Consider the following 15357-nt stretch of genomic DNA (forward strand, 5'->3'; position numbering starts at 1 on the left):
AATCCCACGAGTGAAACACACACGCACACACACACACACACACACACACACACACACACACACACACACACACACACACACACAAGAAATGCATATTCCAATTATAGTAACCAAAACACGCTGACCGTCACAATATTAAGAAATAATCTCGTTCCTAGGACCAAATAATTTACTTCCATTTTACTAGTCAACCAGCCATCGTGGGCCTACTTAGCTACACTGACTGCCGAGAGTTATAAACAGGCTCGAAAATTCAGTATTTAGTGTTGAGATACGGAGGCTGTCCTTGTTATCGCATATTCGCTGACTACCGGGTTCTCAGAACTGGCCAATATCTTCAAAAGCCTTGTTAATTGTTGTGAGTGGCAGCAAGGGATGGTTAGTATTGGAACAGGTTGGGAAACTCACATTCTTTCGGAAATAACTACCGTACTCCTATTGACGAAAGAAGCTCTGCACTGTGACGGCCTAAGATTGGAATAACCCTCTGTAATAGAATACTGTGTTGTGTGCTGTAGCTTTACCAGTCTGTAAAATCACTATTCAGCTACTGAATTAAGAAAAAGTCATGGGCCCCTCGCAAGCCATGGGCTCCTCCGCCCCGCGGGGTCTGCAAGGTCCTTATTGCCGCCACTGGACCTGAAGTAACACAGAGGAAAGAGCCTTACTCGATAATTGGTAGGGACCAACCTCCCCGCCCCAAAAAGTAGTCTTACTTGGCCTAGAACAATTAAAACAGAAACAGCCTGGAACTAAATAATACCACCATTTTCTTTGTCCCTATGGTCTTGTCACTAGCAGGACCTAACCAGTCCAGACCAATATTTTGTAGCTTTAACCTACCTTTACCGTTCATATTTAGTGTTATTCAGTATCTGTGGATAATGCGCCGACATTGGCAATCCTGTTTAACGCATTGCGAGCCCGCCGGAACCGCCGCTATGTTGGATCTATAACCTATACTTCCACATTATTTATTTTTAATTTTCTTTCTTTTTGTTGTTGTTGTTGTTGTTGTTGTTGTTGTTGTTGGTTAGTAACCGCTAGAAATCGTACCAGAAGAAAATGCAGCTAAAAGTATTGTGCTACAGCAGTTGATATTTAGCGAACCAATCTTATACACAGAAGAAAAACAAGTATTTTGCAGAGTACGCAATAGTGTGTATTTGAGTGCATATATTGCTGTTTTTAGTGCATAAATGCGTGCATATTTTGACGTTTTAGTGAATATGAATCCGTCCTCTCGTTATTAGCATTACATGTAGGGTATGAAAATTGATCATTGACCTAAGTTTCATTGAAATCTATCTGGTTCAACCCAAACAGTTCCCTTGTCAGACTGTTGATGTAACCGGAAACGAAACCCTCGTTGTTCGATCTCATATTGTCATAACTTACAGAATTGTTTCCAAATGTTCTTTCTTGTGTGTTTGTGTTTGCTCAAATGTATATCCATTTTCTATGTGTATATGTATTCAATACGTTAGAAGTACGCTCGTGTGTTAATTAGTCACTTGGAATTGTTTTTCACATTGCTATTTAGTATTTTTACTTCATTATACCTAAGAGAACAATAGGAGGTTCTACTTAAACTATCTTTCTTACAGGGGTTAATGAAGGACGCGGAGGATAGTTCATTTCTGTATCATATTTCCTTCGCCCTACTCTCCCATTTGCATAAGAAACAGCAGTACTTTGTATAACCTCTTTATCCAAAATTTCCCATTTTGTCAAAATTGAATCCTGTGACTGAACAACTCGATTTTATCCGAAAATACTTCAGGAACACTTCTTTTCCAAGAAACTAAAGACTTATAACTGAATGTTATCAGACAAGATTTCCTTCTCAAATAGCTACGATGCTGTTGGCCACGATGTCTTAAGTCCCAACGAAATCAGCATTTTATGAAGGAAATAAACAATGGAATTATCAGCCTCTGGACAAAAGACATGTGGCATTCGATTTTCCTTGCTCATTAGTCGTGTCATTTAGAATGAGAATCTGGGTTAGGGAGGCCACAGAATAATCCCCTCTCTCTTGGTTTAATCAAGCAAGAAACTCATGATACGGACTGATTCCTCAACACCATTTCCTACGCTCACTCTCTGCTAAGGCATGCTCTTGTTCTCGCTACACTGCAGTTCGTTGCAGAGATGTACACTTCATTGTTATCTCTGTCGGTGGTGGTGGTCCCTTGCCCGTTGTAAGAGGCGACTAATAGGGGGACCAGGGGTTCTCAACTTGGGAGCGTGGGTTGGCGAACACCGTTCCACTGGCTGAGTCTGGTATTGCTTCCACTTACTTGTTTCAGGCTCCTGGCTTTCATCTGTCCTATCTGAACTGCCTTGGTCAACACTTCTTCTTTTTCGACCCCGTCGGCATTAGGTTTTCGAGGTCTAGGGAGTCTTTCACGTTCACTCCTTTCGTGGCTCTCCCCTTTCTTTTGCCGATACCTTCATTTTTAGAAGTGTCAGACCTCTTTCATTTTTCTTCTGAAAATTTTAATACAGGATGGTTGCCTTGTACTTCCTCTAATCATAACAATGATCACCACCACCACCACCACCACCACCACCACCACCACCACCACCACCACCACTCCCATCATTGTAGCAAAAACGAACTCTTTCCTATGGACTCCCATACTCTACTGATAATGAACTGTGATATTTCTTTCTTCAAGGTCGCTGTTTTTATGGTGTCAGCAGAGCATCTTGGGAGCTGACCGGGTGCTTAGGCCCAGATGGACTCCTAGCTACCACACACTAAACCTAAATAAAATTCCAGCCGAAGTCACTGAGATTCCAATCCGGAATCCTAGGACTATGAGTCGAGAAGCTAGATCACAACGCCCAGTGCATTCATAATAATAAGTGGGGCAAGGTTCCTTCTCCAGAATGTAGATGTGGCTTTGCAAAGCGGACAGTTTGGCATATTGTTGCAGAGTGTCCTTTAAGTGCGTATACAGGTGACCTCTGTGATTTTTTAATACCAAGCCACAGGAGATAGACTACATAAAAATATGAATGTATTATTGTAAAGCATTTGTAGATCTATTGTATATTACTGTAATTTAGATTTTAAGTAATGTAATTCGAAACGCATAATAATAATAATAATAATAATAATAATAATAATAATAATAATAATAATAATAATAATAATAATTCTACCCCTTTTTCCAACATGTGTGTGGTCGCGGGTGCGAACTGTACCGCGCATGTGGATTTAGCGCTGGTTTACGGCCGGATGCCCCTCCTAATGCCAACCCTATGGAGGGATGTAAACACACAATCCCCGAGGCAGAAGAATTAATCAGATGCGATTAAAATCACCGACCCGGCCGGAAATCGAACCCGGGTCCCTCTGAACCGAAGGCCTCACCGCTGACCATTCAGCCAATAAGTCGGATAATAATAATAATAATAATAATAATAATAATAATAATAATAATAATAATAATAATAATAATTCCGTCTCTTTTCCTACAGCCTAGCGCAGCCGCAGGTGCGAACAATGACGCAGATGTGGACTTAATTCTATCTTACGACTGCGTACTCTTCCTGTCGCGAACCCTATGTTGAGGGGTGTATTCACTATCGTGTGTCTGTGGAGGTTGGGTTTGTGTTGTGTTATGTAAATATGAAGTGATATGTATTAAGGCGAACACAAACATTCAGTCTACAAACAACAGAAACTAACCAAACACGGCTAAAATTCCCAGCCGGACAGGGAATTGAACCTGGAACGCTCCGAACCAAAGTTCACGACGCTGACCATTTAGCCAAGGTCTCAGGCAGTATTCCTCTCTTCAGTGTCATTTTATTTAAGCAATAGACGGAGCATTTTGGAAGCAGGCCAGAGATTTGTAGCTGGATGCTCTTCCTGCTGCCACGTGATAGATCTAGTATAAGAAGCAATTCTATCACTGCCCTGCAGGTTCAGGTAGTATGCATGCGTAAATTGTAAGAAAACGTTCTACGTACAAGAAGCGAACGTATTCACGCTGGAGAATATTGTAAGGTATGAGACCAAAGTCCTAAGTCATTATCACTAAATACTGCCTGATCTACAAACATTAAATTTTCATCTTAATTGTTTTTAAAATGTTGACGTAGGGAATTATTTTCGGCGTCATAGGTACTCAGGACCCTGCCCATAACCAGCAGAAAAGGGAAATACTTATCTCCTAAAACCCCTGTAATTCGAGATCCTCTGGTGAAACTGATTGAAAAGAAAGCTGTCTCGTCCTTCCAGCATTTCATCAAGACCTGTCTCCGATCCACACGTCCCGATTGGTTCAAGAATACCGGTAGTTCGCAAGCCAAAGTCAGGTCGAGCTTATCGACTGGTCTCCTTGTAGGGAAGGCATGAATCCCTTCGAGAACGTGTGGGCCGAAACGAAGATAGTATCCGAGCGAGTTGGCCGTGTGGTTAGGGTCACCCGGCTGTGAGCTTTCACTCGGGAGATAGTTGGTTCGAACCCCACTGTCCGCAGCCCTGAAGATGATTTTCCATGGTTTCCCTTTTCCACACAAAGCAAACGCTGGGGCTGTGCCTTAATTAAGACAGCGGTGGCTTCCTTCCCTCTTCTAGCCTTTCATATCCCGTCGTCACCATAAGACGTATCTGTATCGGTGCGACGTAAAACAAACGAAGAGAGTAATAGCGGAGACCTGGTCCGATCCCGCGCGAAATACGAACCACGCTTCCCGGGATTTCGCCGGTGCGGCCTGGGACGTGGTGGACAGGTAACGACAGTACGTATGCTTCTGCCCTAATTGATTCCATAGTCACACGCGTGGAATAGGTCGTGCCACGGCGGTACGTGGTCCTCTGACTGAGAGGACCATACAACGCCCCATTTCAGGGCCACAAATAAGTTCACTCACTGTCAATAATTGTATGATAAAACAAAGAAAGTTAAATGACTAGCCATGTAAGTCAGTGTAGGAATAAAAGTAAACAACATATATTACCATACCTTACCGAGACTCGAATTCTTGACACCAGAGGACAGAGTTAAAACTCACGATTTAGCGTGCATGGCTACTGCCTTGGCAGACAGAGCCTGCACATTCGGAGGTATTTCTCAAAACTGTAACACGGTCGTCGGACAAAATATATGTATACTTTACGACATTACGACTAATTTGGTCATTGGACGTATATATTATGTCCCAGGTCAAGAGACGTAACAAGCCATTTCCTGTGGCCGTAGAAGGGCAATGAAATAGAACGCAACTCGAGAAGGCCATGTTGCATGACCTATCCTCCCACCGGTACGTGTTGCGGGCAACCATACCTTCCAGGGACGCTCACCAAGCCACACGACATTTCACTTACATTGATAATAATCATACACTCAATGAAACATTATTTGTAATTGAAAACCGAACAGGTTACCGCAGCGCGCTGTGGCATGGCCAGTTATGGTTTCAAGCTGTGTACTCGAGAGACACGTGGGTTCGAATAGTTTGTCGACCATACTCAAAATGGTTTTCCATTTCAACTCCAGGGATAGTACTTTTCTTAAGGCCACCGCCGCGTCCTTCCCGTGGTAGCCCGTACCATTCTACCTACACACACAGCCATTTACACACCAGTACATGTAGATGCCCCCCCCCCCTCCTCTACCAATAGGGTATACCGTAATAAAAAGCAGCTACAGATCTGGCGAGCCGAACTTGTCCTCGGTCACTCCCGGCACTAAAAGCCATATGCTGAAGAAAAGTCTAATTGAAATTACTTTAAAGCAATGACCAAGCAATTTTTAAATCATCGGGGTAACAGCAAAACGTATTATCAGTATACTTTGGTAGTCCTCAACCTAGATATCTGAAAGTATGAAGGAAAAATTCATCCCGTTATTGCACTGATCGGAGGTACTGACGTTCCATATGTGCACAATTTTGATAGTGGCGACAAGGCATCTCTGCACGGCCGGACTTAGTTGCTCAGACGGTTGAGGCGCTGACTTTCTGACCCAAACTCGGCAGGTTCGATTCTGGCTCAGTCCGGTGGTATTTCAAGGTGTTCAAACACGTCAGCCTCGTGTGGATAGATTTACCGGGACGTAAAACAACTCCTGCGGGACTAAATTCCGACACTTCGGCGTCTCCGAAAACCATAAAAGTAGTTAGTGGAACCTAAAGCAAGTGGCATTATTCACCTCTGCACTGTAGGACCCAGGCCTTTTAACGATCTTTTGCCTTACCTTGACCTTTTGCACAAGTTGGGCCTTTCTTTCCCGTAGACGGGGGCGGTAGAATACATACACGGTATCCACTGCCTGTCTTAAGAGGCGACTGAAAGGGGAAACGGAGGCTTTGAACTTGAGAACATGGATTGGCGACCACGGTTTATCTTGCTGAGTCTGACATTACTTCCACTTGCTGTGTCAGGATCCTCACTTGTACCTTTCATATCCGACTTCTCTTGGTTAACTCTTGTTCTCCTCCGACCCCGACAGTAGTATAATAGGCGGATTCGGCGGCCTCCTCCTCCCGCGGGAAATTCGAATTTTGGCGGGAAATTTGAATTCTGGCGGGAAATTTGAATTTTGGCGCGAGATTTGAATTTGTAAACAAAGCCACGTGCTTTTTGACAGCTGTCATCGACAACAACGCATCGCTAACCTCACTGCTGCCATCTTGACGGGCCTAAACCTCAGTGGTACCAACTTAACCTAACTAGCGCGAGATTTGAATGGGTAAACAAATCCACGTGTTTTTTGACAGCCACGTGCTTTTTGACAGACAACAACGCATCGCTAACCTCACTGCTGCCATCTTGACGGGCCTAAACCTCAGTAGTACCAACTTAACCTCACTAGCGCAAGATAAACAAATCCACGTGTTTTTTGACAGCCACGTGCTTTTTGACAGACAACAACGTATCGCTAACCTCAGTGCAGCCATCTTGACGGACCTAAACCTCAGTGGTACCAACTGAACCTCACTAGCGCGAGATAAACAAATCCACGTGTTTTTTGACAGTTGTCATCCGCCATCTTTAAACTACAGAGCACCGTGCTGCCCTCTTTATCGCAGTAGCTGCAAATTCGTCACCTGTCATCCGCAGTGCTGCCATCTTGGCGGGCCTAAACCTTAGTGCTACCAACTTAACCTCACTAGCGTGAGATAAACAAAGCCACGTGAATATTTTGACAGCTGTCACCAACCATCTTTAATCTATAGAGCACAGTGCTGCCCTCTTTAGCTACTTACTTTTGAAATGTGGTGGCGGATAATTTGAAAAGCTTTTTTGACAGCAGCCATCTTTAAGCACCGTGCTGCCCTCTTTAGCTACTTACCTTTGAAATGTGGTGGCGGTAAATGCCACGTGCTTTACAAACCTATGTGCTTTCCTGACAGCTGTTATCCACCATCTTTAATCCAGAGAGAACAGTGCTGCACTCTTTGTGGTGGCAGCAAATTCTACTTTCTCTTGTTTGGAAACAAATCAACATGCTTTTTTGACAGCTATCATCCGCCATCTTTAATCCAGAGAGCACCGTGCTGCCCTCTTTAGTTGAAATGTGGTGGCGGCAAATTCTACGTGCTCTTGTTTGGAAACAAACCCATGTGCTTTTCTGACAGCTGTCAACCGCCATCTTTAATCCAGAGAGAACAGTGCTGCACTCTTTAGTTGAAATGTGGTGGCGGCAAATTCTACGTGCTCTTGTTTGGAAACAAATCAACGTGCTTTTTTGACAGCTGTCATCCGCCATCTTTAATCAACAGAGCACCGTGCTGCACTCATTAGTTGAAAGGTGGTAGCGGCAAATTCCACGTGCTCTTGTTTCGAAACAAATTCTACGTGCTCTTCAGCTGTCATCCACCATCTTTAATCAAGAGAGCACCGTGCTGCCCTCTTTGTGGGGTCGCGGCTGCGCACTGTGTCGCACATGTAGTTTTGGCCCTGTTTATAGCAGGATGCCTTTCCTGACGCCAAACCCATATTGAGGGATGTAATCGCTATTGCGTGTTTCTATGCGGGTTGGTAGTACAGTGTGTTATCTGAATATGAAAAGGGGGGTGTTAAGACAAACCCGAACACCCGGTTGTTGAGCCAGAAGAATTAATCAGATGCGATTAAAATCCCCCACCTAGCCGGGAATCGAACCTGGGACCCTCTAGACAGAAGGCCTCAACGTTGACCATTCAGCCAAGGAGTCGGACTATATTAATCAAATATCAGTGCCATAAATATTATATCCATATTTTGGAATTAATTGAGTAAAATTAATTGAATTACTTGTAACGAATACTTAGTAATTTTTACTTGTAATCGTTACGTTTTACAAAATTTAATTTTACTCGTAATTTACTTATTGAAATAGCTGTTATATTTTCGTAATCGACATACATTTCATGGAAGCAGAAATGGGAAAAAATAACTGATGGTGAAAACTTTTTCAGTTCTACTACAGTGGAACCAATACTTTCACAGTGCTGGATGTGGTACTTTCTTACCTCCCCAGTACTTCCAAGGACATCAGACTTATCCTACAATATTCATCACTGCTGGCAATATTCTTAAAACTAGACACAGATATTCCTTTTCAAGTGCCCATATCGAGCATCTTTTAAACAAATGCGAAGATGTACTTTGCTTTAGCGGTGATAATTTTAAGAACCAGTTACTTTGCACAGTAACTGGCAAACTGTCCGCCTCTGTGGTGTAGTGGTAGCGTGCTTGCTTCTTACCCGGAGGCCCCGGGTTCGATTCCCGGCCAGGTCAGGGATTTTTACCTTGACCTGAGATCTGGTCGAGGTCCCGTCAGCCTATGTGATTAGAATTGAGGTGAGATAGCGGCCGCGGTCTAGAAAGCCAAGAATAACGGCCGAGAGTATTCGTCGTGCTGACCACACGACACCTCGTAATCTGCAGACCTTGGGGCTGAGCAGGGGTCGCTTGGTAGGCCAAGGCCCTTCAAGGGCTGTAGTGCCATGGGGTTTGGTTTTTGAGGCCCAGCTTCGATTCCCGGCTCTGCCACGAAATTTGAAAAGTTTTACGAGGGCTGGAACAGGGTCCAATCAGCCTCGGTAGGTCAACTGAGTAGAGGGGCCTTCGATTCCCTCCTCAGCCATACTCGAAGTGGTTTTCCGTGATTTCCCACTTCTCTTTTAGATAAATGCCGGCCACGGCCGTTTCTTTCCTTGCCAATCCGTTCCAATATTCACATCCCCCATAAGGCCCCTGTTCAGCAGATCAGGCCGACTGGGTGAGTTACTGGTCCTCCCGCCAGTTGTATCCCCTACCAAATGTCTCACGCTCGAGGACACTGCCCTTGAGGCGGTAGAGGTGGGATCCCTCGCTGAGTCAGGGGTAAAAACAACCCCGGACGGTAGACGGATTAACTAATAATAATAATGATGATAATAATAATGATAGGGAATTTGGTTGGAATTATAGAAGTATCGAACTAAAATAAAAATTATGGAAAAAATCAAATGATAGGGAATTTGGTTGGAATTATAGAAGTATCGAACTAAAATAAAAATTATGGACAAAATCACTTAGAGGATTACAAGATTTCATGCTTAGTTTTACTTCGTGATGACAGCCACGTAAGTTAATGTATCTGTGCTAAACGGAACAGAAAATAAAGAAATAACTCTTTTCTGCAAATTTTGGTATTATTCCAGCTCCACGTGACAAAATACTGGTGATCTGTAAACTAATTATATTTGTAATTTTACTGATTACATGTTGAAAAGGTAATTTGTTATTATAATTTAGTAAACTATTTCTCAGGTACCGTAACTGTACTTCAACCCAATTACATTTTTCTTACACTTTTCCCATCACTGATTATATGATAATTATATTGATAAGAAAATATTAGCTATTTCGTAATGTTTCTTTTAATAAGAAACAAATGACAACATAAAAAGGATTTTAAGTAACCACAAATAAGCAAGATTTTACTTTTATTCCGAGTCAAGTAACAGAAAACGCAGCCAATAATATAGTAGATTAAACGCAGCCATCACAACATGCGCTCGTTTGATCGCACATTACACTGAGCTGTGTGGGTTACAAAGAGCTATCAACCAAACTAGCCACAGCTGTAGCCAGTGCCATCTAAGACTCAGTTTTGACATGCTGTTAACAAAAAAAAAAAAAGTATGCCATTCGAACCCGGGGTATCAGATCATTATACAGAATGTCCCAGGAGAAATGGTCAGTGTTCAAGGATATGACAGGAACGATCCTTTGGAGCAATATGGACATATGGCCTATTCCGATTGGTTTCCAAGATAGAACATGTAGATTTGGGCTAGTGGAGCGCACCTTTGTGTCTTACCCATCGGACCTCTTTGACATTTTGGAATGGGTGCAAGTTGTTCGCACGTAATGTTCACCATACACGTGTTCGTGGCACGTGCTTAAGTAGGACTGCACTGCACCATATCAACAATGTGTTGTTCCTGCACAGGTTGTTGGACTACACGTTCAGAAGAAAAATGGCAACTTGGAAGAATAGCTGTTTAACGGATGTGCTGAAAACTGGTAGTCACTCTACGATCAGGAATTCGACGTGTTGGAAAGCGCCGATGGTATTCCTCGACAGCAGCAGGAGCACCATCATTGCAGAAGCCGTAAACATACAAACAACTGCATATTCTTCATTAGGGTACGTCCAAGATGCACGCTGGTTTTCTGAGTCAGACAGTCGGCGCCGGGTCGGCATAAGTATATCCTTGGTTGCTAAGCGGGACTGGCCATAATGCACCTGCGCACTGGTAGTCTGACTCAGATTTTTACCGGAATGATTTGTGTAAATGTGTGCCAGAGTGTGTACAAACACAGTTAACCGATGCTTCTCTCTGACTCACTCTCAGTCCCTCACATTATTTCACTCACAACACACCATGGACAACTGCGCGTTTGCGGAATAGTTTAATGGCAAAAAGACATCCCGAGCAAAGAGGTTGGTTGGGCTAGAATAAGACTTCAAAGAATCTGGGTGGATAAGACACATACGTGCGCGCTACTAGCGCAAAAACAAATGTACAATAAATGTGTTCTGTTTCTGAAACCATTCGGTATGGGGCATACGTATGTTCATATGAAGTTTTTTGCTTCAAATTATAATATCCCTGAATATTGACCAATCATCCTGAGACACCCAATATATAACAAAATAACTACAGTATACCTACTTGAAAATAAAAATATATGAATTATAATGTTGGATGAAGGCTAGGGGGAGTCGAATGGGGCATCACCGGTTGTGGGTCACAACGACGGAAGTGTACTGAACTATCTGAGTTTGGATTCAAATAACTAGTTAGCCATCTTGGTTGGCGTTATTGAGTTTCATGTCTGTTCTAGTATTTCCTTTTCGGTTTCACCCGTGTAATGCCTGCCCTGTAATGTAGCCGAGGCAGGTTTATAAACTAGCTGACTCAGACCACTAGTCAAATAAGCTCCATATTGTGTAACACAGGAAAGGAGTCATCTGGACTGGCCATGAGTTGCTCACCGAAGGCCTTAATTTGGTAGACCGTAACCATAGCTTTTAACAGAAATTTATAGCTTTCAGGACATACAGTACATGACAACAGACTTTACCGTACGTTAAGTCATTTGCAACTTACGTGGCAGTTTCTTTAGTGGTATAATGAGAGCTCCAGAATTTATCTAAAGAGGAGCGGGAGCTGGAGTTGTATTTATTTTGGCTAATTAGCAAATAACTACAAAATTAAATAAGCAATGACAGTAAAAATGCATGTCCTCCTCTGTGGTATAGTAGTTAGTGTGATTAGCTACCACACCCTGAGGCCCGGGGTCAATTCCCGGCTCTAGCACGAAATTTGAAAAGTGGTACGAGGGCTGAAACAGGGTCCATTCAGCCTCGGGAGGTCAATTGAGTACAGGCGGGTTCGATTTCAGCCTCAGCCATCCTCGAAGTGGTTTTCCATGATTTGCCACTTCTCCTCTAGGCAAATCCCGGGATGGTACCTAACTTAAGGCCACGGCCACTTCCTTTCCTCTTCCCTGTCTATCCCTTCCAATCTTCCCATCTTCCCATCCCCCATAAGGCCCCTGTTCAGCACAGCAGGCAAATCCGGCTGGGTTAGGTACTGGTCTTCCAACCTAGTTGTATACCCGGCCCAAAGTCTCACGCTCCAGGGCACTGCCCTTGAGGCGGTAGAGGTGGGATACTCTCTGAGTCTGAGGGAGAAGCCAACCTTGGAGAGTAAAGAGATGAAGAGAGAAAGAGAGAGGTTCATAAACTATACAGAGAATAAAACCTTTAACATGTAAGTATACCGTTTTCTTTATGCATTTTAACTCTTTGGGCCCATTCCCGCAGTATATTGTATCAGTTCTTGGCTTCCTCAGTATAACATAGTTACTTCCTGTTCATTGTCCAGTCTGTAAAAAAGTGTATTACTGAAGATTGTTCAGTGTGCTATTCTAATTAGTTGAATCTGGGTACACGATCACTGGTGTATGGAACCCATTTTTCACTGTCTTCGCCAGAAAACGATCCCGTAACCTTAAGGATAGGCGAAGAGAGTCTGTTGTTGGTGCCATTGCTTCTTGTAAAGGGCACGTGACATTGATAGTTCCATACACTTTGTGTATGTGAAGTTCACGTGGTAACCTCTATTCTAGTGGTAAAACCGACTTGAGCGGCTCAGTTGGTAGAGCGCTGGCCTTCTGATCTTAAGTTGGCGGGTCGATCCTGGCTCAGTCCGCTTAAATACCGTACGTCAGCCTCGTGTCGGTAAATTTGCTGGCACGTTGAAGGACTCCTGTAGGATAAAATTCCGGCACCTCAGCCTCTGCGAAAACCGCAAAGGTAGTTAGTGGGATATAAAACTGTTTTTATTCATTTCTCTCTGTGTTGTTCTTTTCTTAGTGCCCAGTGTTTCTTCATTATTTCTGATCTCTGTTTCCTCTTGTCATCCGAGGTAATACGTTTGGTTTTTAATGTAGATTTGTCTTTGAACCTTAAATTTTCGTCTTTAGTTATTGCTTTAGCTGTTCGATCGAATGGTGAATTTTCTGTAATTTTTCATTCTACTAGGTCTTTTTCAGTTTCTTTAAACCCTTTTTTTTTTTTGGTTAAACTATTAAAGTTTATTCTGAGAAGATGACCGTAACAAGATTATCCTTTTTCGCATAGTATCTGAGAGTTTTTCAATTTTCTTCTAGAATGTTTCATTCTTGATGTATATTATCTTATTATCTGTCCGACTCGTTGGCTGAACGGTCAGCGTACTGGCCTTCGGTTCAGAGGGTCCCGGGTTCGATTCCCGGCCGGGTGGTGGATTTTAACCTTAATTGGTTAATTCCAATGGCACGGGGGATGGGTGTATGTATTGTCTAATCATCATTTCATCCTCATCACGACGCGCAGGTCGCCTACGGGAGTCACATAGAAAGACCTGCACCTGGCGAGCCGAACCCCTCCTGGGATATCCCGGCACTAAAAGCTATACATTTCATTTCATCTTATTATCTTATTGGTCTTATGATCTTTCTTAACAGGTTCCTTGATTTTAGCTCGAGTTTCTCCATCTGTCCTTTAAAATTCACGTTTTGTGTTTGTGCTGCGTATAGTGCTTCCGGTTTAATCACTGTTTTGTAATAATAATATTACTAATATTTACAATGTATCTGTAATTATTGCTACTATTACTATTTTATTCTAATAAACAATTATTATTTGCCCAAACAGTTTTTAAAATGCACAGTTGGCTAAACGAAAATGTAATACATAAATAGGATTATTTATTTTTCACGCTTTGAATTTTCACGAGTGCTGAACAATGGTTAGTAAGGGCCACGGCAGAGTACACGCGGCTGTTAATAAGAAAAGTCGGCTGATCCTTCAAATAAGGACGATACTGACAAAAGAAAGGCAAGATCCACGAAGGGGCGTGAAAATGAAGGCCTACCCAAGGCCTCGCAAGCTGAATACCATCGTTGCGGAATAACACACAGTTAGTCGGGTATAGTAATGTTCGAAGTCTGATGATGATAATAATGGTTATTGTTGTTTAAAGGGGCCTAACCGGGCGAGTTGGCCGTGCGGTTAGGGGCACGCAGCTGTGAGTTTGCATCCGGGAGATAGTGGGTTCGAACCCTACTGTCGGCAGCCCTGAAGATAGTCTTCCGTGGTTTCCCATTCTTACACCAGGCAAATTATGGGGCTGTACTTTAATTAAGGCAACGGCCGCTTCCTTCCCACTCCTAGCCCTCCCCTATCCCATCCTCGCCGTAAGACCTATCTGTGACTGTGTGAAGTAAAGCAAATTGTAAAAATAAGGGGCCTAACATGAAGGTCATCAGCCCCTTGACCAAAATCTTTCTGAATCCATTAACAGTAACTAATCAGGTTATTTGTTTAGTCTGTTAATCGAGTCTTTGTTGAGCTGAGCTAGTGAGCAGACGTGCGTGGTAACGATCTGGAAGTGCAGGTAAAGTAGTATGGGTGTAACAGTGCAGCAGTATAGGAGTGTGATAGGGCGATGGCAAAGCCACGTCAAGTGGATCAAGATGGAGTGCAAGTTAGGAGTTAATAAAGGAATAGGACTAACAGAACTGTTTATGGCGGCAGTTACAGTCATCGGAGGCGTCGAGATGAACCCAGGTCCATTGACATGGGAGGACATGGAGATAATCAAGGAAGTTGTGCGCGATGCTTCTCAGGCTGACCAGACCAAAGACATGTTCGAGGTGCAGTATCAACAGATAACGGTATGAAGGACAGCATAAGCGAAGAACTAACAGAAATACAGGTGAAGATAAGAGAAGACAAGGAAGAAAGAGCCATGCTAAATCAGAGGATAAAGGTGCTAGAAGAACAAGTTCAGGTACTTCAATGGCGAGATAGCAGAAGAACGGAGGAGGAGAAGAGAAGAAATATTATTATTTACGGCCTGGAGGAAACGGAAGGAGAGTCTACGGTGGAATTGATGAACACGCTCTTAAAGCTAATGAGAGAGAATTTAGGCATTGACTGTACTGAAATGAAATGGCGTATGGCTTTTAGTGCCGGGAGTGTCCGAGGACATGTTCGGCTCGCCAGATGCAGGTCTTTTGATTTGACACCCGTAGGTGACCTGCGCGTCGTGATGAGGATGAAATGATGATGAAGACGACACATACACCCAGCCCCCGTGCCAGCGAAATTAACCAATTAAGGTTAAAATTCCCGACCCTGCCGGGAATCGAACCCGGGACCCCTGTGACCAAATGCCAGCACGCTAACCATTTAGCCATGGAGCCGGACATTGACTGTACTGAAAGGGATATACATGATTTGTATAGGATGGGAAAGAATAGGGGAAGAAGACCTGTTAGAATTAAGTTTCTTTCTTTATTAA

At 43.3% G+C, this 15357-nt stretch overlaps 1 protein-coding gene across 1 annotated transcript in view; it reads left to right on the forward strand.

The window, feature by feature from the left end:
* LOC136877049 (uncharacterized) overlaps positions 1–15357 on the forward strand; it is a 253668-nt gene that overhangs the window by 36577 nt on the left and 201734 nt on the right. The gene's annotated exons all lie outside the window — the stretch shown is intronic.

Source organism: Anabrus simplex, chromosome 7, assembly GCF_040414725.1.
Source record: "Anabrus simplex isolate iqAnaSimp1 chromosome 7, ASM4041472v1, whole genome shotgun sequence".
Lineage (NCBI taxonomy): Eukaryota > Metazoa > Arthropoda > Insecta > Orthoptera > Tettigoniidae > Anabrus > Anabrus simplex.